The 21,799-nt window shown below is 42.0% G+C and overlaps 1 protein-coding gene across 13 annotated transcripts in view; it reads left to right on the top strand.

Moving 5' to 3' along the window:
- SEMA6D (semaphorin 6D) overlaps positions 1-21,799 on the top strand; it is a 556,581-nt gene that overhangs the window by 521,133 nt on the left and 13,649 nt on the right. Inside the window, exon 2 of one of the 13 annotated variants that reach the window (XM_027067178.2) lies at positions 20,337-20,473. The exons of the other annotated variants lie outside the window; for them this stretch is intronic. The gene's annotated coding sequence lies outside the window, so the exon portion shown is untranslated. The remainder of the gene's footprint in view (positions 1-20,336; positions 20,474-21,799) is intronic. 13 annotated transcript variants of the gene reach the window in all.

Below are 21,799 nucleotides of genomic sequence, written 5' to 3'. Positions count from 1 at the left end.
TCACTTAAATTTTAAGGAGTTTTTCCTTTGGCCTTGATCAAGAAGTGTTAATGTAGATTCTTTTAAACAACTGAAATAGTTTAGGGCATTTGTGTGTGTATGTGAAAGAGAGAGAGAGAGAGAGAGGTAATTTTTCTATGTTCAAGAGCTACAACTATCATGTCTTTAGGCCTCCTAAAATGTATCCAGTTTAGGGGGTTGTGTATTTATTTACTTACTCTAATTTAACTTAACCTTATTTAATTTTATTTTCTCCTGATGGAAAACATCTTGACTTCTGCCTATTTTACTGTGTGCAATAGAGTGCTTCACTTAGAAGCCTTGGAACCAAATGGGAGCTCACATTTTAGCTCCCAAGAGATTTCTTCAGTCCTAATGGTTGGTGGAATGATGTGTTTACATTTGCATTAGCATTGAGTGGGCTGATTTGAAAAGGGCTGTAGAGAGAGCTGAAGTCTGACTTCTTGTTGCTCTAACAGCTAGTGACAGAGGTACAGAATTATCCTTATCTGCCGTGGTACTTATTTTATGACTAAGAAAAATGGCTCAGTGTGACGAAATTCTGAATTAGATTCAGTGTTCCAGCAGCCACTTATCTCTAAGGTAAAATATATCAACAGTTCTGCTTGGAAATTAGTTTATAAAAACATGTACTTAATGTTTTGCTACACATTCAAATGAAAGTTAATCTAACGCTTAGATTGTCACTTGGTTGGATCACGGTGAAGGAAGGTGATGACTACACAGTGAGCAAGAAAGCTGGCAGAGAAAATGTCCTTACTTCCTGCCACTCCACTCACAGGGCTTTAAGTGGAAATTTGGGATTTGAATGAGCCAGGTCTTCCTTCTCCACTTCCCTGTGCATGATTTTAGAGTCGAGAAAGGAGACCGTAATGCCAGTGTTTGAACCGTTGGGGTAAAAATGGTTTTGGCTTTAAATACCCAAGTACTCGATGGCAATCAGTTTTCCACTTGCTTTTGCTGGTGTACATTTGACCACTAAGAAGTCGAAGCCAAGTTTTCTTTCTCCTGTGTGACTGTAATTCTTAATTTTTAATGCAAAAGACAATCACTGTATTACTAGCACCAAGAGAAGAGCAGTGATTTTGAATTGGCATGGATCTTTGTGAAAATTGGATTAAAGTTCACTCTAAAAATAGAAACTTGTTGCTGGTTTTATTTTGGCAGTTTATATTTTGAAAGTCTAGGAAGGGAAAAGTAGAAGGTTGGGAGGGGAGAGGAACAAAGCCAAAATTATAATGTGCTAATTTAACTTCAATTTCTGAATTACCTCCATTTTCTCTGACTGAACACCCAGAGTATAAATATGATACAAAATGATAGAGGACTTATTCTCTAGGAAGTCACTGCCTAAAATAAGCTGTTCTTCATGGGATCCAAGTATCAGTTCTTGGTTTTATTCAACAGAAGGGCAATAACCATCTTGACCACAATGGTCAATTAACTGCTTAATTGAGTTGGAGGCTAATTTTAATTTGTTTAATGGCTCGTCTCTCCATCCCACCTTCTTTAAATATTAAAAAAATACAAAGTTTTGTTTTTAAAAGGCAAAAATGCTGATACAAGCTATTATATAAACTACCTTCTTTATCTTTTCCATTTTAATATTTGCTTTATATGTATCCATGTCTTTATAAAGTTGTAGCCAGTAGATTTACAGTTTTATATCCTGATTCTTTCCCCACTTAGTATTATTACATCATAAGCCAAGGATTGCTGGTCTTCCTTACTGTCATCTTAATGGTTGCATAATATTCCACAAGGCTGATGTAATATACTCTTGATATAATTTCTTCTCCATGTTTAGAAATTTAACCTGCTTCCAGTTTTTTCACCGTGATGAATAAGACTACAGTGAGCATCTTCCTCGATTAAGTTTCTTTATTTTTCCTTCTTTAGATTATTTACTTAGGATAAATCATTAGAGGTAAAATTACTGAGTCAAAGGTTAGTTTTTTCTAAATAGTTGTACTGAGTTACCCTGCTATGTGCAATATATTGATTGAGATATATTGCAATCCCAGCTTCACTAGCATTAAATAGTATCCTTTTTTCAAAAAAAAAAAAAAAAGCTAATTTAAGATAGTACCTCATTGATATAATTTGCTTTTCTATGATTAATAACAAGAAGACATTATCTTAAGAGACTGGGACAAAATATCTTAGGGACAAGTTTTGTACTGCTTGACACGTAGAAAAACAATCTGAAAATTGCTGCTGAGGAATTGTCATGGCATCTGCATTCTGACCAAAGGCTCCCTCTGTTTCTGCAATACCGCCAGCAGTATCTTCTGCAATATATCTGACAGCTGGCTAATTTGAGTCTTTTGCTGGTCTAAGAGGAGAAAGCAAAGAAAGCAATATTTCAAGATAGAATACCTAGAAAAGATCCAGGAAGGGATTCTCACCTAAACATGGAGTCTACAAATTATCTAGCTGCATTAGAAACCGCCTCAAAACCAGGTGTTTAAAACAAAAACAATCAAGGAGTACCTGGCTGGCTCAGTCGGTGGAGCATTCTCCTCTTGATCTCGGGGTCATGAGTCCCAGCCCCACATCGGGCACAGCATTGACTAAAAAAAAAAAAAAATCATTTATTTGACTCATGGATCTGCTTTTTGGAAGACACTACTCTGCTCCACGTAGGATCGTCTGGGATGGCTCAACCAGGGGCTGTAGGATCCAGTTCTGAGACAGTCCATTCACATGGGGCCCAGTGGTGTTGCTCTTCAGCAGAGAGTTCAGCAAGGACTGGCCTGAGTTCCTCATTATAGGGGCCTTCTCCACGAGCAGCTTGAGCCTCCTCATACAATGGTGACTGGTCAACATCAAGTATCTGAAGAAATCGGAAGTGGAAGGTGCCCATTTATTACGTCCTGGGCCCAGAAACTGGCACATCACTTCCAGCATATTCCATTATTCAAGTAGTCATATGCCAGATTCAAGGGGAGGATATATATATATATATATCTATATATATCTATATATAGATATATATATATATCTATATATATATCTCCACTTCTAAATGGGAACAGTGTAAAAATATTTGGTTGCCATGTTTTTAAACTGCTATACCGAATTTCTAACCCTTTGAGAGGTTCAAAATCTAGATACTTGGAACATCGCGGCCTGGGATGTATTGTAGCAGTAATTCCCACTCCCTACTTTTCAGAATTCCTCAGGAGTGAGATCTCCATTGACCCCATTTACCTTTCCCACAAGGAATTCAGCCCAGCATCTCTTGGACTAACATTTCTGCTACTGGGAATCTAGCAGTATTCCTTCTATTACGCAGCCTTCTTCAGGAAGCCAGGTCTCACTGCTATTAATCATCGGTTGTCAGGGCTCTTTTCTATTAAGATAGATATTAGAGATGGGCTTGAGTGTGTGATGTGTCTCCAGAAGAATAATGACATTAAATATAGTTGGTGCATTTATACTGGCAAAATGCTTAACTTCTAATGTGCCGACAGCCATCTTTATGAGGATCTTGCCTGATTGCTGAGTGGTTGACTTAGGTGTTTCCATTACTAGTACCACGAAAAGGGAAATTATTTGAAGTCAGTTTCTTTGTCCAGTCTTCCAAAGAATATTACAAGGGAGAATTTGGAACTGAAATCTCTAGAGTTTATATGCAGAAAAGATTAGATTATCACAGGGCAGGGAACAGAGCAGAGAGAAAACAGAGTGATGCTAATAATAATACCAACAGCAATAACCATGCTAATAGCTAGTACTCACTGTGCTTATTCACCAGGCAGTTCTAAAGGTTCGCTGTATATTAAGCCTACAACCCTCAGAACAATCCTTTAGGATAAGTGGAATCATTTTCTATTTTTCAGAGATGCAAGGTTAAGTAATTTTTCCAAGGTCACACATCTAGTGGGTGGTGGAGCCAGAATATTTTTCAAATGTGTTTCCTCGTTGGATTGTATAAGAGGATTTCTTCTCAGGAGAGTTGAAAAGATGGACCATCATCCCGTTGCTCTTTCCTTGGGTTCCATGCAGTGACAGCGCATTTCCAGCCATTTTACGGGGCTGAAGTGGGAGGTGGGTGAGAACTTCCCCTTTGATGTCCTCTTATTGGTCCTTGAAGACAGAAACTTGAAAAGCGGACAAGCTCTCTAGAGGCAGAGACTACCTTGCCGAGTGCCTCCCCCTCACATCTGCTCTGCCTGGCCTGCCAGACATGTAAAGGAACAGGTTCCCAAGCGAGGCTTTCTTGAGCTTTGAAGGACCCGGGAGCAAAGAGGCCTTCCACCTTCCATCAGGCCTTCCACCCTAGTCTATGCGTACACAAGAGCACCCGAACAGGGAGATTCCCTGGCCCCGGATGCGGGTCCCTGCTGCATCCCTGCTGTGGCATCCTTGGAAACAACTGAAAGACTGCTGATTATGTCAAGGATGGTAGGGAAGTGGCCTCTCACTGCTTCAACGGTGGAGACAGGGGGAAGAGGTGGAAGCCAGCTCCCAAGACTTAGGGAGGCAGGATCTTGGCTCTCGTCCTGCATGAAAGTCCTCTTACTATTTTATGTTTTTCACAGAACCTTTATTTGCTACCATTACCTGCTATGTCATCAGGCTGAAAGAAGGGATGCAAGGGAAATAATGGAGTCCATATCTTAAAACAACAGTGACAAAATCAAGCTAAAGATAGGTATTTTTCTTTTCTTAGCAAATTACAAATGCCTCTTCTCTCCTCTCCTGTCCACTTCTTCTGCCGTACCTTTTCCTGGTGTAGTGATTAAGACCACAGACATTGGAGTCAAACTGACTTAAGCCCCGCTATGTAGTTTTGGGACTGAAGGCCGACTGCCTCTTTATTTCCTCATCTGCAAATTTGGAGAAATAGCACCAGCATCCTAGGGGGCGCTGAGCACAATGTCTCTTGCCTCCTTAGCATTCATCCATGGCTTGTCATGATCATTATGGCCTCCACTTCTCCAGCCTCCAGCTTGTGCAGATTACACAGGACCCCAGGCGCATCGCCTGTAAACCGAAGGAGTATGTTATCGATGGCCACCTTTGCTCTCTTAGTGGGGCGGGCGTGGGCAATATCTCATGTACTGGCATATGAGCTTATTTCCACCAAGAAGTCCTACATCCTGCTTCCAGGAACTCACAGTCTAATCAGAAAGGGAGCAAGAAGGTGGCCAGTGCTACCCACCATGGCAAATCCATAGTTGAAATGGATGGGGTGTTGTGAAAGGAGACTAGAGAGAGATGGAAAGCGGCCCGAACCGGTGATGGGCCCTAAGGGATGATTAGGAACTTGCCAGTCAGAGCATCCTCACTCGGAAGGCATTCTAGGTCCAGAGAACAGCAGGAGCAAAGGGCAGGAGGCCCCGAAGGCCGGCCACTCGAGGAGCAGCTGCATCTGTGGAATGAGGAATGTTCATATTGATTTGAGCCAAAGCGTAAGCGATGTCAGTATACCGTGCTGATGCAGACTGCAACTAAATAAAGCACCGATAATAATACTACTTCTTCACACTTGTATAGCACCTTTACAGTCTACAAGGTATTTTTACTTCCATTTTCTCACTTGTCCCTTTAAAAAACTGTGGCGAGGCAGTCAGCAGCAATGCTCCCTAAGCTCCTCTCAGAAGAGGTGACAGAGCTGGCCTGGGAGCATGGGAGGGCACGGAAGCCCACACTGCTGGGGCCCCTTCTGTCCAGCCCTCAGGTGCTCCACAGCGCCCTTGTTTCCTCCCCCGCCTTGGGAGGTTGGGGTCTTAGAAAGACACAGGAAGCAGAGAAGGTGGTACAGGCTCTTTTGAGATACAGCTTAGGGCCTGGGAACCTTTGATCAGGATGCCTCTGAAAAGCGGTCTCCCCACCCACATTGGAGTGAGGATTGTGCCTGTGTTAATGGCCTCCTCTTCTTGGGTCCCCATTACCCCAAAGGCTCTCTGGGACCTTCAGCATGTGCAACAGGAAAGAGGCAGCGTTCCCTCTCTCCCCAGCTTGGAAGAGACACAACTTGGGAAGAAACCTACAGGTCCCTCCTGTTTGCTTTCCCTCAGTCCTGGTAGAGTTCTTTGTCTATGCTTTTTATAACCCCTCTTTGTCCCTGTATCCTTTACATAAAAGACCCCCAAACCTTCCACCTTCCTGGTTTTATAATTATTTTTACCAAGGAGCTGCAAGTCTGTAATAGGGGTAAGTGGTGAAAAGGAAAGTCAGCCACACTTTTCTCTCCAAAAGTAATTAGACTAATTTCCGTCAATCTTTCTTCTGTAATGTTCAGCCTGTTTGCATGTGGTAAGCAACACTGTGTGTGTGTGTGTGTGTGTGTGTGTGTGTGTGTGTGCACCTTTCCAGGGTGCTTCCACTTCCTATATGGCTGGGATGGAATTTGGAGCCCCAGGTCCAAGGCTCAGGTCATTGTAGAAAATGGGCCAGATAATATTACTGGAGCATTGTAACTCCTGTGTATTTATCTCCGCAATTGCAGCAATCACAACATCAGCAGGAGCCCGTGTCTTACTGTGGTCACATTCAGCAGCTATGAGCACGAGTGCCTTCCACACACACGGCCGCATAATTTCATGCCGGTGTGTGTTCATTACTGGTGCATATGGGTGACCATTGCTACCGGCTCATCATTAGTGGGAAAAGTGCTCTTTGGAGATTTTTAAACTTTTTTTTTTTTAATAAGGTACAGGGTTGCACACAACAATTCATTCAACAAACAACTATTAAAAACCTGTATCCCAACCACTTTTTAGGAATTTATTTATGGATATAAGAGACAATCCCTGAACTCAAGATGCTTACAGCGTGGGGCTGGGGAAAAGAAAGGAAGCTGAGAAAATGAGGAAGCCTAACATTGTGTGGTATGTGTTCTAACAAAGGCGAGCTCAGATTTTGGTGGCAGAAGGCAGGAAAGGGAAAATCTTGGTGGAAAGTGACTTCTGATTAGGAGTTGGCGAGGAAAAGATAGGAAAGACATTCCAAGTGGCAGGCACAGCACATGCAAAGGCAGCGAGGCAGGGGAAGCAGGCTCATTTTGGAATCGGGTGACTCTATACACCCAGAATGTGCATAGCTAAGAGAGGCATCATCCAAATGCTGCCCGCTGCTCCCTCTTAGGCCTCGAATTTGTAAGGTCACTGCTGAATGTCGCTGTGGAACCTAGTTTTTGTGTTTGTCTGTGCAATTCCATTTTGAGCCTCTCTGAGATTAGCCACTGAGGTGATAGAAAGAGCAACAGACCCGGAGACAGATGATCCAGAAGCCTCTTTTTAACAGCCTAACCTCAAGCAGTTCTTTAACTTCTCATCTGTGTGGTGGAAATTCATGCACTAACTCGGTAAACATTCTGTGAGTAGGTATCTGGTACCAGATACCATGGTGGTTATAAAGATAAAAGCCAAGAACAGAACAGACGTAACTTGTGTCCTCATGAAGCTGACATGAAATTCAGTGGAGGTAATCATTTCTGTCCTAAGCCTTTAAGGACCAAAATAGACAAGGCATTTTTGTTTTAAAAGCATAAAACACAATAAAAGTGAAAGCTTCATTGGCCCAGTCCCTAGAGTAGGATGAATATCCCTGAGACCTGGGGGCTGTGCTCACACACAGAAGTTAATGAAATATCTTTGTCAGCTATGAAGTACATGTGGGGACAGAGAGAGTTGAAGAGACCTAGGGCTTCTGGGTGTATGTGAGCTAAGCTTCCCACAAGTATATCATGAAATTTAAAGACATTGGAAGTGATCTGTTGACCTGTGGGAGGGCTTGCACCACCTGATCCCCAGATCCAAAGAAGCTAGAGATAGCACTTAAAGCTAGTATTTCTCAAAGCCACGTGACAGTGAGGGAAAAAATTTACCCTCTGCCGTTGCATCTGGTACACCATCAGAATGCCCCATCCCCATTCATACATGCCAGTGGAGACTCATTCCATGTTCAGCCCATCAGTTTGTACTGCGAAGCCTGTCTGTGGTTTGGCGTTACACGTCAGAGGCAGTGATCACAGCGCTCCCCAGTCCCCGGGATTCAGAGGGAGTACTTGCACTTTGTATCCTAGGCAACATCAGTGCTATAGGAAAAATTCAGAAGTGTGAATTGGGAATCATTTTGCTTTTGGTAAAGAGCCTTTCTCAAACCAGGCACATAAGATCAGAATCATAAAAGCTAATGACTTGGAGGGGTCCTTAGAGACTTTGGACATTCTAGCCCAACCCTCTCATCATCATATAGGTGAGGAAACTGAAGCCAGAGAAGGTACGTTAGCTTTCTTGTGGCCTCTCAGCTAGCTCAAGCTGAATCAAAGGTAGAATCCAGGGATGCCTGGGTGGCTCAATCAGTTAAGCATCCGACTTCAGCTCAGGTCATGACCTCCCGGTGAGTTCGAGCCCCGTGTTGAGCTCTGTGCTAACAGCTCAGAGCCTGGAGTCTGCTTCCAATTCTGTGTCTCCCTCTCTCTCTGCCCCTCCCCTGCTCATGCTCTGTCTCTCTCTGTGTCTCAATAGTAAATAAACATTAAAAAAAGTTTTTAAAGGTAGAATCCAGATTTCCTAACTCCCTATTATCTCCAGGTGTATTTGATGTCTGGGGTAAGATTAGTACCTGCCCCCCCCCCCAAGGTGATTCATAAGGTGAGGCCAGAATAGATGTAGATAGGGGTAATATAACGTTTGAAGCATAATTATCTCCAGCACTAGCACTGGAAGCACACAACCCTTTCTCAAGGCTGCGCCTTCAGCCTTGCGCCATCTTCCTGGTACTCGCCCAATCACATAACATGTGCTGGGAATTCTGTATGCTGCTTTAATAACTCATTCCATCCTCACACCAACTCTGTGAGAAAGCTGCTAGCATTATTCCTGGTTTACAGGGAAGTGAGGTACAGAGTAGTTAACCACTTGCTCAAGAGCAAACAGCTAATTAAGTGGCAAAGCTGGGACTCCTACCTAGACATTGTGGCTCCAGAGTCCATGTTCCCAACCCCCATACTTTAGTCAGGCCCCACCCTTCATAGAAGGAAGGGCCCAGCTTTTCTCGTACCCTTTGGGTGCTGAGTTGAGTTAGTTAAAAATCAGGAATCAGCATCAATTTACCTAAACTCCCATTTTGTCTCTGTGGCCCCGATGTTTCAAAAATCCACAGGTAAACTAACCCAGGCCTAGGCTGGGCCCTCACAGAGGTTGTGTCGCTCATAAAATACCCTCGGGCCATTATTCTCACTCTTGATTACAACCTCTCTTTCAGTCTAGGACTTTTTGGGCTAACATAAGTCACCAGGGATCTCGTTTCTATCAGTAGGGACAAAACACTTTTTTAGCAAATGTTTATTTTTGAGAGAGAAAGAGAGAGGGAGTAGGGGTGATGGGCAGAGAGAAGGGGACAGAGGATCAGAAGCAGGCTCTGCGTTGACAGCAGAGAGCCCGATGTGGGGCTCGAACCCATCAACTGCAAGATCGTGACCTGAGCCGAAGTTAGACGCTCAACCAGCTGAGCCACCCAGGCTCCCTGGGACAAAATAGTTTTCTTTTAAAAAATTATTTTGAGGGGCAACAGGGTTGGTCAGTCGGTTAAGCATCTGATTTCAGCTCAGGTCATGATCTCACAGTTTGTGAGTTTGAGCCCCGCGTCGGGCTCTGTGCTGACAGCTCAGAGCCTGGAGCCTGCTTCGGATTCTGTGTCTCCCTCTCTCTCTACCCCTCCCCTGCTCATACTCACTCTCTCCCTCTCTATCAAAAATAAATAAACAGTTAAAAAAATCTTTAAAAAATTATTTTGAGGGGCACCTGGATGACTCAGTCCATTTAGCATCCAGCTTCAGCTGAGGTCATGATCTTGCGGTTTGTGAGTTTGAGAGCACTGTGTCAGGTTCTGTGTTGACAGCTCAGAGCCTGAAGTCTGCTTTGGATTCTGTGTCTTCCTCTCTGCCCCTCCCCTGCTTGTGCTCTCTCTCCTCTCTCTCTCTTTCTCAAAAATAAACATTTAAAAAATTTTAATAATTATTTCAAAATAATTATAACCTCACAGGGAGTTGCAACAATAGTACAAAGGCCACGTACTCTTGACGCAGGAAGGGCATTTTTAAAAACAAAGTGGAACTGAATTTTCTAATGGAATGTGGATAACAGTAATGCTTTAGGTCCTTTGAAACCATTAATAATCGTTCTCCACATTTGCCACGGACAAGCAACCATTACTGTTGGCTTACTCAAATGCAGAAGGCAGATAAAAGCCATGTTTTTGGCAGCTGAAAATCACAGGATTTGAACCAGGAATTTTTGACTTTTAAAATTTTAAGAAAGGCTGCTTCTCTTACTCTGGATTGTTAGAATTTAACCCTTCTCTAAACCCTCGGACACTGTTTTAAATCATGACATCATCTGGAAATCTCTGGTGAGGTGGTTTGCAGAATATAAAACGTGAAGACACAAGCTCTTTAATGCAGAACAATTGCTATTGTTGTTGGCAGTGGCTGTAAGCATAGATCACTGGACTCTTGTGAGATCTAGGTTCTGCACTGGCTTCACCACTCTTGGAGTAGAAGTTCCTTCATTTATCTGCTTCTTCTCTCCCAGGAATAGTAGCAGCAGCTCATCCTTAGTCTTTCCTTGCCTCAGTGTTGTTCATGTTCTTTGAAAAGCTGAAAAAGACACCGTGGAGGATATTGAAAGCGGCATCGGAAAGTCAGTAGTGGTGGCGGCATCAGAAAGTCAGTAGAATCAGAACAAACGTGCTCTACTTCTGTCATCCTAGCCCAGAGGGCAGAAGCAGGCATGGACCCAGGCCCTTTTATCCTGAACAGAATGTCACGCGCAGGCCATATGGCAGCCCCAGCAGGTCATCTGGTAGAATAAGCCAATGTTCCAAAGACAGGCTGAGTCCTTTGGCATCTCAGTCATCCCTTGGAACCCTGAGCTCTTCCTTTGTCTAGAATGGTTCCTCTCCTGGAGGCCCCAGGGAAGCAGCCGGGATTGGCCAGAGCTCCCTGTGTGGAGGAGATAACAAAAGAAAAGGCTTTTAATTTCTCTTGTCACCAAGTTAGCCTCAAAAGCCCCGCAGTCCTCCCTGAAAAGAGAGCACACTGTTGTGTGAGTATCTGCCACAGCAATCTTCTGCTATCTAATTTGGTTTTCTTTGTCAATCATAGAAGGTTCCTATGTTTTGTATTTTCACAAAGCTAGTCCTCATCTTGATCTCTTAAGAAGCTGATGTGTTTGTCATCTGCCTGGATGGCGGGTTCTCTCTGCCTAAGCAGAGGCTCGTCCTCTCATTAGTTTCTTGTGTTACTTTCTCATTAAATGAAGATCGTTTCTAGGACAATTTTGCTTTCAAATGTTACCCAATCTGAGTTAGGGCCGACCGGCAGAACTTCTAGACAAGTTGTCACTAGAATTACATTCCCCGGAGCCATGGCTCTAATCAGAGGTCCAATTCTGAGATCCCTGTTTCTGATTTGCTCAGAATTTGGCAAAGACAGGTTAGATCCTGTTTTATGTACCTTCCTGCTCAGTTCCTTTTAAGTTCAATTCCTTTTTGAATTATTAATATTTGACCAGAAGCATTACTGATGGAGATATTGGTATGCTTTGCTTAAAAAAAAAAATTCAGACTTAAACTGAAAACCTTACATAAAAAGCTGCTTTAATTTTCAGAAAACTTTTTAAAATAGCCAGCTTTCCTCATGCATGTAAAATGAAATTAAAATAAACAAAATTGACCCAACTTTGGGGAAAGCATCAATTATAAGAGCAAGGCATTAATAAAGAACACAACAGGCTTCCACACCCTACAGCATGCCCCTGCCTCCCTTCCATGGCATCTATTCCCACCTTTCCTTTTTCTCCTATTAGAATCTAGCCCAAAGAAAAGATCTTAGGAAGGTATTCGTCCTGATTTCTGGCTTATGCAGTGTGCTTTAGCGCTACTTACTTTATAACTGGACAAAAGGCCATCTGCCAAAGAAAAGAATTTCCCATTGCAGGATCTCAGACATCAGCCAGCCATTAGGCAGGCTAACTTTTATTTTATTTTTGTTTGTTGGGTAGTGGGGAGCCAGGCAGGCTTCTTTTTCTGCCAGTCCCACATACCCTGTTCTTTCATCTCAGGAGCAGCTCTGCTTTCCTTTTCTTTGTTCTGGGGAAGCTTCAAAATGAACAGGAATTCCAGTGGAGGGGCGAGGTGTGTGTGGCAGAAATCGCTTAACTCCTTTGGCCCTTGTTACCCATGGCTCCTGGATCAAAGAGCAATTTGTTAATGATGCCTAAGTGTGAAAAGAGGCATCTGTTGCCGTTTGTAAAGAACCTGTTGGTTTTGCAGCACCTGGAAACTCATGGATTGGGGGCTGATGAGGATTGTGTGCTAGGAGAGCAATTGTAGGCTCAAGACTCTAGGTGTTTGAGACAATGGTAGAGAGATGTTCATGTGGCACCTGTGCCATAGCAGAGTCCTGTCACATGTACAACCTCTTTTGTATATTTACCTCTTCCTGTATTCATTAAATACTGACTGAAGACCTCCTAGATGCCAGTTCCTGTCCTGATGCTGGGATAGAGGATGAATAAGATCTGCTCTCTCCCAGAAGCATCCCAGCAGAGAAACTGTGAAAACAAGTAATTACTATGAAATGATAAGATCTGTAATACAAGTATTTACGTGGTACTACAGTATGATTAGCCATCATTTGGAGAGCAGTGTGGCCAGAGAAGAGGGATTAGGGGTTGGGGGGAAGAATGGCCAGAAGTAAAGACCTGGGACAGTTTGTGGTGATAAGTAGACAATTTCCAAGATGGGCATTTGAGGGACAGAAGCTGGCAAGAATCAGATTGTGAAGAACCTTGTAAATCTTGGAAATGAACTTGGATTTTATCATAGAGGACTTTAGAAACCATTAAACTGTTTTTAGAAAAGAAGGTAACATGATACTATTTGTGCTTTGGAAAGATCATTCTAGTGGCTTTTTGGAGAATGAACTTAAGTCTAGGAGAGCAAAAACCGGTTAAGAGTGCATTCTAGAACAAGGAAGAGAAAAATCAATAGGGTGTGCTAACAGATTGGAGAGGATGAAAGGGAGAAATCTAGGATGACTCTCAAATTTAAGGCTTAAGTGATGGAGTAGGATATTTAAAATATCAATAAGAACAATACTAGTAGTTGTAATTATTGAATCCTTATCATGTACAAAAGGTTTAGTTATATGTGTTGCATAGATTATTTCATTGAGGCACTGTAATGATGTAAGTGCTACAATTATCCTCATTTTTGGTGAGAAAACTTGGGACTTTAAGAGATGAAATAATATATCCAAGGTCACATATTTGGAAGTTATAGTACATGAATTTGAACCCTGGCACTTTGAGCTGAGACCATGTGCTCTATAAGGTATTTAGCAGGAGGACAAGTCAGGGCAACATATATGAAGTTCAGGCTTGTCCCTTCTGAATTTAAATTGCTTATATCTTACTGAGGTCAAAATATCTGGCAAAGAATTGAACAGCTGGCTCTATAACTGAGGAATGTGGTTTGTGCTGGACATGTGGATTTGGGATTCATCAGTTAATTGGTGGTAGTGAAAAAGGTGGGTGTAAGGTGAGTGAATCTCCAAAGAGCCAAGTGGAACCGTGAAGAATCCCATCTAAGAGTGAGTGTGTTGGGAAAGTTTGCTGAATAGGAGTAGCTAGATAGATAAGGAAAAAACTATGAAGGCCAGAGGTAGACATTCAAGAACTGAGGAGAGGTCAACATGATTAAATACCTTGCGGAGATGAAAGAAGGTTTAGAATGAGGGTTGAGTTGGGTTTGCCAATTAGGTGGTTGATGGGCAAGAGTTGAAGTTAAACTGAAGTGGGTTAAAAATTTAATAAAAAGTGGAGACAAATGGGCTCAGACATCTCTTCAAAGAAACTTGGTGGAGGAGGTGAAAGACAGGGAGGTAACAGAAACCGCCTCAGGATCTGGGAAAATTCTGTTTGTCTGTGATGGGAGTCACTTGGGTGCTCACACATTGAGGAGAAAGAACCTGTGGGGCAGTGGGGATTACCCCAGGACATTTATCTGAGTAGGCAAGGGAAGCAATAATCTCTCCTCCAGCCTTCAGGAGATCATGACTCTTAAGAGAAAGAAGTGTTCCTACATTTCCAACCCCCCACTCCCTTCCTTTTTATTATATGAAGAAACCTAAGCCAGAGATTTGAAATGACTTGGCGATCACGCAGCAAGTCTGTGATCCCAAATCTACTGGTTCCTGGTGCTTTCCCTCTCCTTCCAGTGTCAGTGGGAGAAGAATCCCCAACAGGTTCTTTGTTCCAAGTCCCCAGTTCCCCACGGGGACTCTTCCCTGCTCCTTGAAGATGCATGTCCTTCCAGATTCTAATCTGTCAGCAGGAACTCAGCTGTGTGGAGGGTGAGTCAGAGAGCTGATTTGTCATTTCCTCAACATGCTATGGGACAGTGTTTTAAATGGTTGATTATAAAGTGACATTAACATCACAGCTCTCGAAGCCTTTTCCTCTCACCTGGGCACCCAAGTTCCCAGAAGACAGAAAGGTCTCAGACTCAAGGGCCTTTCAGCCACCTCTTCCTGGCCCAGAGTAAGAGAGGGTATATTTGTTCATATATGGCACCCGGTCCCCAAGCTTGTGTGTAAGAGAGGATTGGGTGGAGGTCAGTGGGGTAGCAGTAGAGATTCCTTAAACAAGAGACTCCAAGAGACTCCATCAGTCCAGCGTCACTTGGTGAGCCTGGATTCAGGGAGCTCCTTAGAAGGTCCCAGAATACCTACCTCAACTCTGCTTAAGCGTCTTCTGGACTAATAGTGGTTCATCATCTCTTCCTCTCACTTTCTTATATTTAACAGGCTATGCTGTCAGCCTGGTTGTCATATAATTCTGACTAAACATTTACTAAAACCTACAGCCCTAACCAGAACATACTGCATAGAATCCAGGCAAGTGAATGCTGTATAAACATAAGCCTTTTGTAATTGACCTTCAGTTACAACCCTGTCTTGGTTGGCTCCAAAGAATGGCAACTAATTTGCTTCTCTTTGCTCTTTTTCAGTCAACCGAAACCCATTGCTACCTTTCCATTCTGTCCTGGAGGTGGGGGGCTGTTAGGCAGTAGACCTATAACTCCTGTAACTCCAGGAGCTGGCTATCATTCTCAGTGTGAACAGTGCCCCCTGGAATTTCATGTGCTATAGAATGAATGCTGTCCCTGGTGCTGCAGCTCAGGTTCTACCCCCATTCTTTCATTTAGCTCACAGAATATTCAACTAAAAGAAATAGTGCTATTTGGGAGTCGAACCTAGGGTTCCCTGGGTCGGCTGCTCTTTGTTATACCTGTTTGTTTTTTTTTAACAGTATTAAATACATTTAGATTAGATGGAGTCCAAAATTCTGATCTTGCCCTGAGAGATTCAGCAGGGCTCGTGGTGATTCAGGACACCTGATTAGTTCTTTTGTTTCTTCCTTCATTCACCTTTCATTCACAATTGTCTCGAGTATAGACAACCGTGACACATGCTTATCCCCTGACACTGAGAAGAATACCCTCTAGACTCTAAAAACTTAGTAAGACTTAACTAAGCCAAAGATGAGAGACAAGAAGGGCCATCCAGAGTGAAAGTAGGAACAAAGTACTTGATGGAAGTAGGTGGAATGATACATTGCAGGGCCAGACACAGGGCCAGAGTGGTGGAACACAAGTAAAGAAGGATATAGGCTCAAATTAGACTGGAGAAGGAGACAGGACTCAGAACATGGAAAGTCTTACAGCCCCATTACACAGATCAGGGCCTTCTAAGAGTAAGAGAAAGTTACTGGAGGACTGTGAAATAATAGTGTGAGATTTATATTCTGAAAGATAATGCTTGTTTCATCTAGAAATACATGAGAGACAAACGAAGGGCAGACCGAATAGGCAAGAGGTCAGAAGAATGTGATATAAGGGAAGTTGGTGCTTTAAAAAGCTGTGAACAGTCAACTGTGTCTAAAGCTACTGAGCAATCCTAGGAGACAGGACTGGAAGCATCCATTGCATTTAGCTACCTGGAGGTCATCCTGTCTTTACTGAAAGGCGTTATTGAGAGAGGAGATAGAACAGAGGAAGTAGAAGAATGAGTGGGAGGTGAGGAAATGACAACAGTGAGAATACAAAACTTTTTTAAGTGCCCATGAATGGAAAGAAAAAGGAAGGTGGAGGCTAGAGAAGAATCTCGGGTCACAGGAGCTTTTTTACCATTTTTTTTTGAGATGAGAGAAGCTTAGACAGATTAAGTGCTGACAGATAGTATTTAATCAATGAAAAGTTAGAGAATATACCACAGAGAGGAAAATATAATCCATGTTTTTGTCATTTTTTTTTCTATTCCAGGGAAGACAGAAAAGGTTGGTTTTAAAGCACATGGAGAGGACTTGGGAAGTGAAAGTGTCTTAAAACAGGACGGGAGGAAGAAACACTAGATAAGGATGCAGACAGTGAATCTGTTTGGTAATGGGAAGGGGACAGGAGAGGTAAAGAAGTTCCTATCCCATGGCTTTTACTTTCTGAGTGAGGTAGCTGTGGGGCATCTAGAAAGAGTGTAGCAAAGTGAGAAGGAACAGATGAGGGTTTTTAAGACAGTAGGAAAAGCTTAAACGTATTCATTTGGGGAGCAGGCATATCTCATAGGGAAATATAGCATCCCCAGAGATGATCGTGCTAGATGTAGTGGGGGGCCAAGAATTCTGTGGTGTTACTACCAAATTGTCCCGGTGTGTGGTTGTCTTGACTGGTTCTCAGCTGTTCTGGGGCAAGTGCAGAAGGTGAATGATTGACTCCATCCAAGGAAAGAACTTTTCAACAAAGTCTGACAAGGATACAAAGGATGAAGGAGTCTAGAATATAAGCTAAAGTATTATTGAAATGATTGACTATTGCCTGTTACATCTAAGAAGGATAAGGTGATATGTCCAGATTGCAAAAGGCTAGTGAATTAGAAGAAATTAGATCGGTTGGTAGACTGATGACCCTGATGAGAAGGAGGAGCAGTCACAGTGAAAGTGGTCAGACAAGCAAGAGTTAAGGACAAGAGATTGACAGCAGAGCATGCAGTGCTTGACTTTATGAGTTTTGAGGTGAAGAAGCTAAAGCTTTTGACACATGCCAAAGTGGAAGCATAGACTGAGGCTACTAAAATCTTTGAAAAGTCTGTTAGAGAAAGTGACTAGGAAGTTACCAGTTAAAAAGGAGGAGGAGAGGTAGAACCTCAAATAGAAAGTTGTTGTTTTTTTGTTTTCATTTTTGTTTGTTTGTTTGTTTGTTTGTTTGCAAGAGCATGAAGAGCCAAGATCTGGAGAAGTAATTGGGAAAGTGGGAGGAACCAACTCCACTTTCAGATCCTGAGGTATATGCAGCGTGATAGTCTGAACACCTCTTCAAGAAGTGGCATCTCCAGAAGATAGCTAGGGTAGAGCTTTCAAATCAGCATGTCTCTGGTGTGTCCCTGGAGTCTTTGGGCTGGGGATAAAGTATGGCTACTTCATTCCTGAATTCTCACTTCCTTTGCACAAATGTAAGTTTCAAAGAGACAAGAACTCTAAACCAATTTATTTATCTGGGATTCATGAATTTCAAATTTGGCCACTATGCTATAATCATAAAAAGAACTTATGTTAACCAACCCTATATGTTATCCTGCTTAAAGAACTCCCTTTCAGTATTCCTTTTAGTTTGGATCTGCCAACAACAAATCTCTTGACTTTTGTGTGTCTAAGATGTCTTGATTTTGCCTTCATTTTTGAGGAATATTTTCACTGGTAATAGAACTCTAGCCCCCAAATTTATTTTCTTTCAGCACTTTAAAAATGTCATTCTATGGCCTATTGGATTGTATCATTTCTATTGATAAGTCAGCTGTCAGTACTATTCTTGCTTCTTCGAAGGTAAAATGTCTTTCAGCTTCTAACATTGTTTTGGTCTTTGTTTTCAGCATCTTGACTATGATGTGTTTAACTGTGTTTTTCTTTGTATTTAGAAATTCTAGTTTCTTGAATGTGAGACTTACATGTTTTTTTTTTTTGTCAGTTTTGAAAAAGAATGCGGCCATTATCTGTCAAATATTGCTTTTGTCCACTTCTCTCTCTCTTTTCACTCTCAGGCACTCTAATGTTAGATGTTTTCATAAGATCCTATGTGTGTCTTACTCCCTAATCTGTATTTCCCAACCTTTTTGCTCTCCATGTTTCTATCTGATATTTTCTATTAACCCATCTTCTAGTTCACTAATCTTTTCTTCAGCTACAAGAAATGTGTTGCTAAACACATCTATTAAGATGCTTGATGACTGTGCTTTTGTGTTGTAGAATTTCCACTTAGTTCTTTTTTCATAAAGTCCAGTTCTCTGGTGAAATTCTCTATCTTGTCATCTTTTTTCTTGAACAAAATAAACAATTATTTTTTTTAAATTTATGTTTAATAACTATAATATCTGGGTACCTATGAGCCTATTTCTGTTGTTTTCTCTCTTAGTCTTAGTTATTGGAATGTTTAGTAATTGCTGGTAAGCATTTTGTATAAAAAAAAATGTACACTCCAGATAACATTATTTTCCTCTAGAGAGGACTCACCTCATCTTTTGCAAGGAGCTAGAGTGGTGGGAGATTTTATTATTTTATTGGACCCCATGTTTGCTTCCTCTTTTTAGGAAGGATCTTCCTAAGATGTAGATCTTCAGAGATCCAAAAGAGAGCCTGTTGGTATTTATGGGGGCTCCTTCTTGGTCCTCAACTTGATACTGCCCAAAATCTGGCTTTTCTGGATAGCTACACTCTCCTTTTTAGATAGCTTAAGAATAAACAAATTCCATAATATAAAATCAAGTGCCAAGTGTGGATCCAATTTCCTGCCACCCTTCCTTCTCTCAAGGATTCTGCCACTCAAGCCCTTGCTATCTTGACAGCTCTGAACTGCTTTTAAGAGCTTCTCTCATTACATTTAGGCTTTAACCTCAGAAATATGTGGGAGATGCCTATATATAATACCAAAAATATACTTACTCAGTTTCCCCTGTTCTCTGGCTAAAGGGAAAAATCTCTTATCAGCATGTTCTTTACTGTAACGTTACGCATGAGGAAGGTGGCTTGCTCCTCCTCCTTGGAAGCATCTATGTCCATGGAGCAGTACCTTAATCCTCTAGGAGCACCCCTACCATTGTTACGATGGTATATATAAATGGTTTGTGAACAGTTGTACAAGATAAAAGAGAAAGCATTTCTTTCCCCTTCTAGGGCCATTTTTGCCCAATAATATATAACAATAATAGTCATAATGATACCTATGAAAATCTACTAGAGGTTTACTATGGGCCAGGTTCTATGTTAGGTGTTTTATATAGATTGTCTCATTTCATCCTCAGAAGAGCCTATGAGGTAGTAATGGCAATTTTCCTAATTTGCACTTAAGGAAACTGAGGCTTAAAGAGGTGAAGTCAACCTAAACAAGGTCCCAGAGCCAGGAAGTAAATGGCACAACCAAGTGTGAACTCAGACTTTTCAAACCCCAAGGTCTATATTCTTTTCCAGCATTTTTGCCCTGCCTCTTAACTTGTCCTCCTTCAGCAAAACTAGTCTCATGATTTTCCTGGGCCCTGCAATTCTGAGATACTTCCTTAAATAAGGTAAAAGCCAGATATTCTGAGGGGTTTGCATGCAAGAAGTTCTCTTTGGTTCATTTCTCTCAGGTATTTGGTTATTTCTAGATCCGTGCCTCCCCCGTTTAGTCTTACTTTGATGTATATTTTACATTAAATACTTCCATTTATAATTTCTATGGCAAATCTGAAAGTATTTTTTTTTAAAATAAAGCTTTATGCAGGGACAGGAAGCAATTAGTGGTGGGGCTTTATTTTTAGAGGATGAGATGGGTGGGGGTAGGGTATGGGGAGAAATTGCTTTCTGCAGTGTCAGATGAATGAGTTATAGGAAATGATAGCTCAGCCGGCAACTTAGTGCTTGCCAGTGAGTCAGCAGTGATTTCATCCTCAGCCTCAATGCCGGAATCACAGATGTGAGAGACACCCTTCCTGGTGAGGGCCCCTCCCTGTCCTGAGGTCTGGGACATCAAGGCTCTGCCCACATGATGTGAACTTACCTGTCATGGTGGAAAAAGATTCACAGAACTATCTGCCTCTTGTTTTCACACAAATATTTCTACGTGTCCTTAGAATGGATGGGTGTTCCTGATCTTTACCCCTGTTACCCGGCAGAAACACCCAGTGACCTTCCATCCAGAGGATGAAGTTTGGGATGGGTATCATAGCAGAATTTTCTTCTTATGGCGACATTTCATATTTTTTACTACTTCAGCTTTCCCGGGCCTGTATAAATGGCAAAACATGGAAGCATGGTAGAAAAGTGAGACAGGAAGACGCTGCTTCAGAAAAACTGGTACATTAAAAGAGGTCACCTTGTCATGATTGGAAATATGTGCATGTGGCAAGAAGGTAGAACCAAATCATTTCATTTGTTGCATTAGGATGGTAGGATTGAGAGTGATTGTTTTTTACCGTCTTTTCTAGGTTCGATAAATAGGCTCAAGTTGTACAAAATTATTCTAAACATAATATTTTTGTATTTTAAAGAAATCCTTTAAGAAAAAAATGGCCAAATAGCTTTAATATTTTAGGACATCTTTTTCCCAGACTCTGCCCGGATTCTTAAGGTCAAGGTCATGTGATGATGTCCCCTAGGCAATGGGTGAGGAGGACTGACTGTGCTCAGAATTTGAATGAGGGAGACAGTTAGTTCCTTTTCACCAAGTGGATGAGGTGGTATTATCCACATGTTGCAAATAAAGACACGAATGCTCAAAGAGACTGAAGAAGCTTCCCCCGGCCAAACAGCTCGTAATGGTGGATGTCCATCCAAGCCCAAGTCCGAGTTTGCCAACGTTCACACTCTTTCGCCTTGAGTACAAAACGATGCTGCCACAGATCCCACTCCTCCATGCTTTTTGCAGGGCATTTTCAGTGTGTTGACTTACTGCTGGATTCATCCTCCATTAGGAAAAAATGTATTGCAATATTGTTCTCTCTTTTTGCAAAACTAGAATTCTAAAACTCACATATTACTTGCCTTCTACTTTAGTTAAAAAGACCAACACTGAGAGTATTGCATAGCTTACATGCCTGTACATCTGTGTGTTTGACATTCAGATGATAGAAGAGGCATAGTAAGTACCCAGCTGAGTGGTTGGACTCACCCACAATTTGAAGTGATCTCCTAAAGTTAGGAAATGAGGGAAATGAGACTGTGACAAAGCTAAATGTTATACTATTCAGTACAGTAGCTGTGACAAGTATGGCTAAGGAAGGGGTAGTATTGTTGTAGAATAGAGCATTTATGGTCTCAAAAAACAAACAAACAAACAAACAAACCCATCCCATTGCCCCAACAGAGCTCTAATTTACTTTTTAAATAAATTAGTACCAGCTAAAGATTTTTTAATTTTTGACAGTTAATATTATACAGTTAATGCTATGAACTTTGTTGAGATACTGACATACAATATACTGCACATATGTAAATGTGCAGTTAAAATGTAACATATGCAGGGCACATGGGTGGCTCAGTTGGTTAAGCGTCAGGCTAGCTCAGGTCATGATCTCGCGGTTCGTGGGTTCGAGCCCTGCGTCAGACTCTGTGCTGACAGCTCAGAGCCTGGAGCCTGCTTCAGATTCTGTGTCTCCCTCTCTTTCTGTCCCTCCTCCACTCACACCCTGTCTCTCTCTCTCTCTGTCTCTGTCTCTCTCTCTCAAAAATAAATAAAC

The sequence above is a fragment of the Acinonyx jubatus genome, chromosome B3, assembly GCF_027475565.1.
Source record: "Acinonyx jubatus isolate Ajub_Pintada_27869175 chromosome B3, VMU_Ajub_asm_v1.0, whole genome shotgun sequence".
NCBI classification, from domain to species: Eukaryota; Metazoa; Chordata; class Mammalia; order Carnivora; family Felidae; genus Acinonyx; species Acinonyx jubatus.
This window is presented reverse-complemented; position numbering and strand designations above follow the sequence as displayed.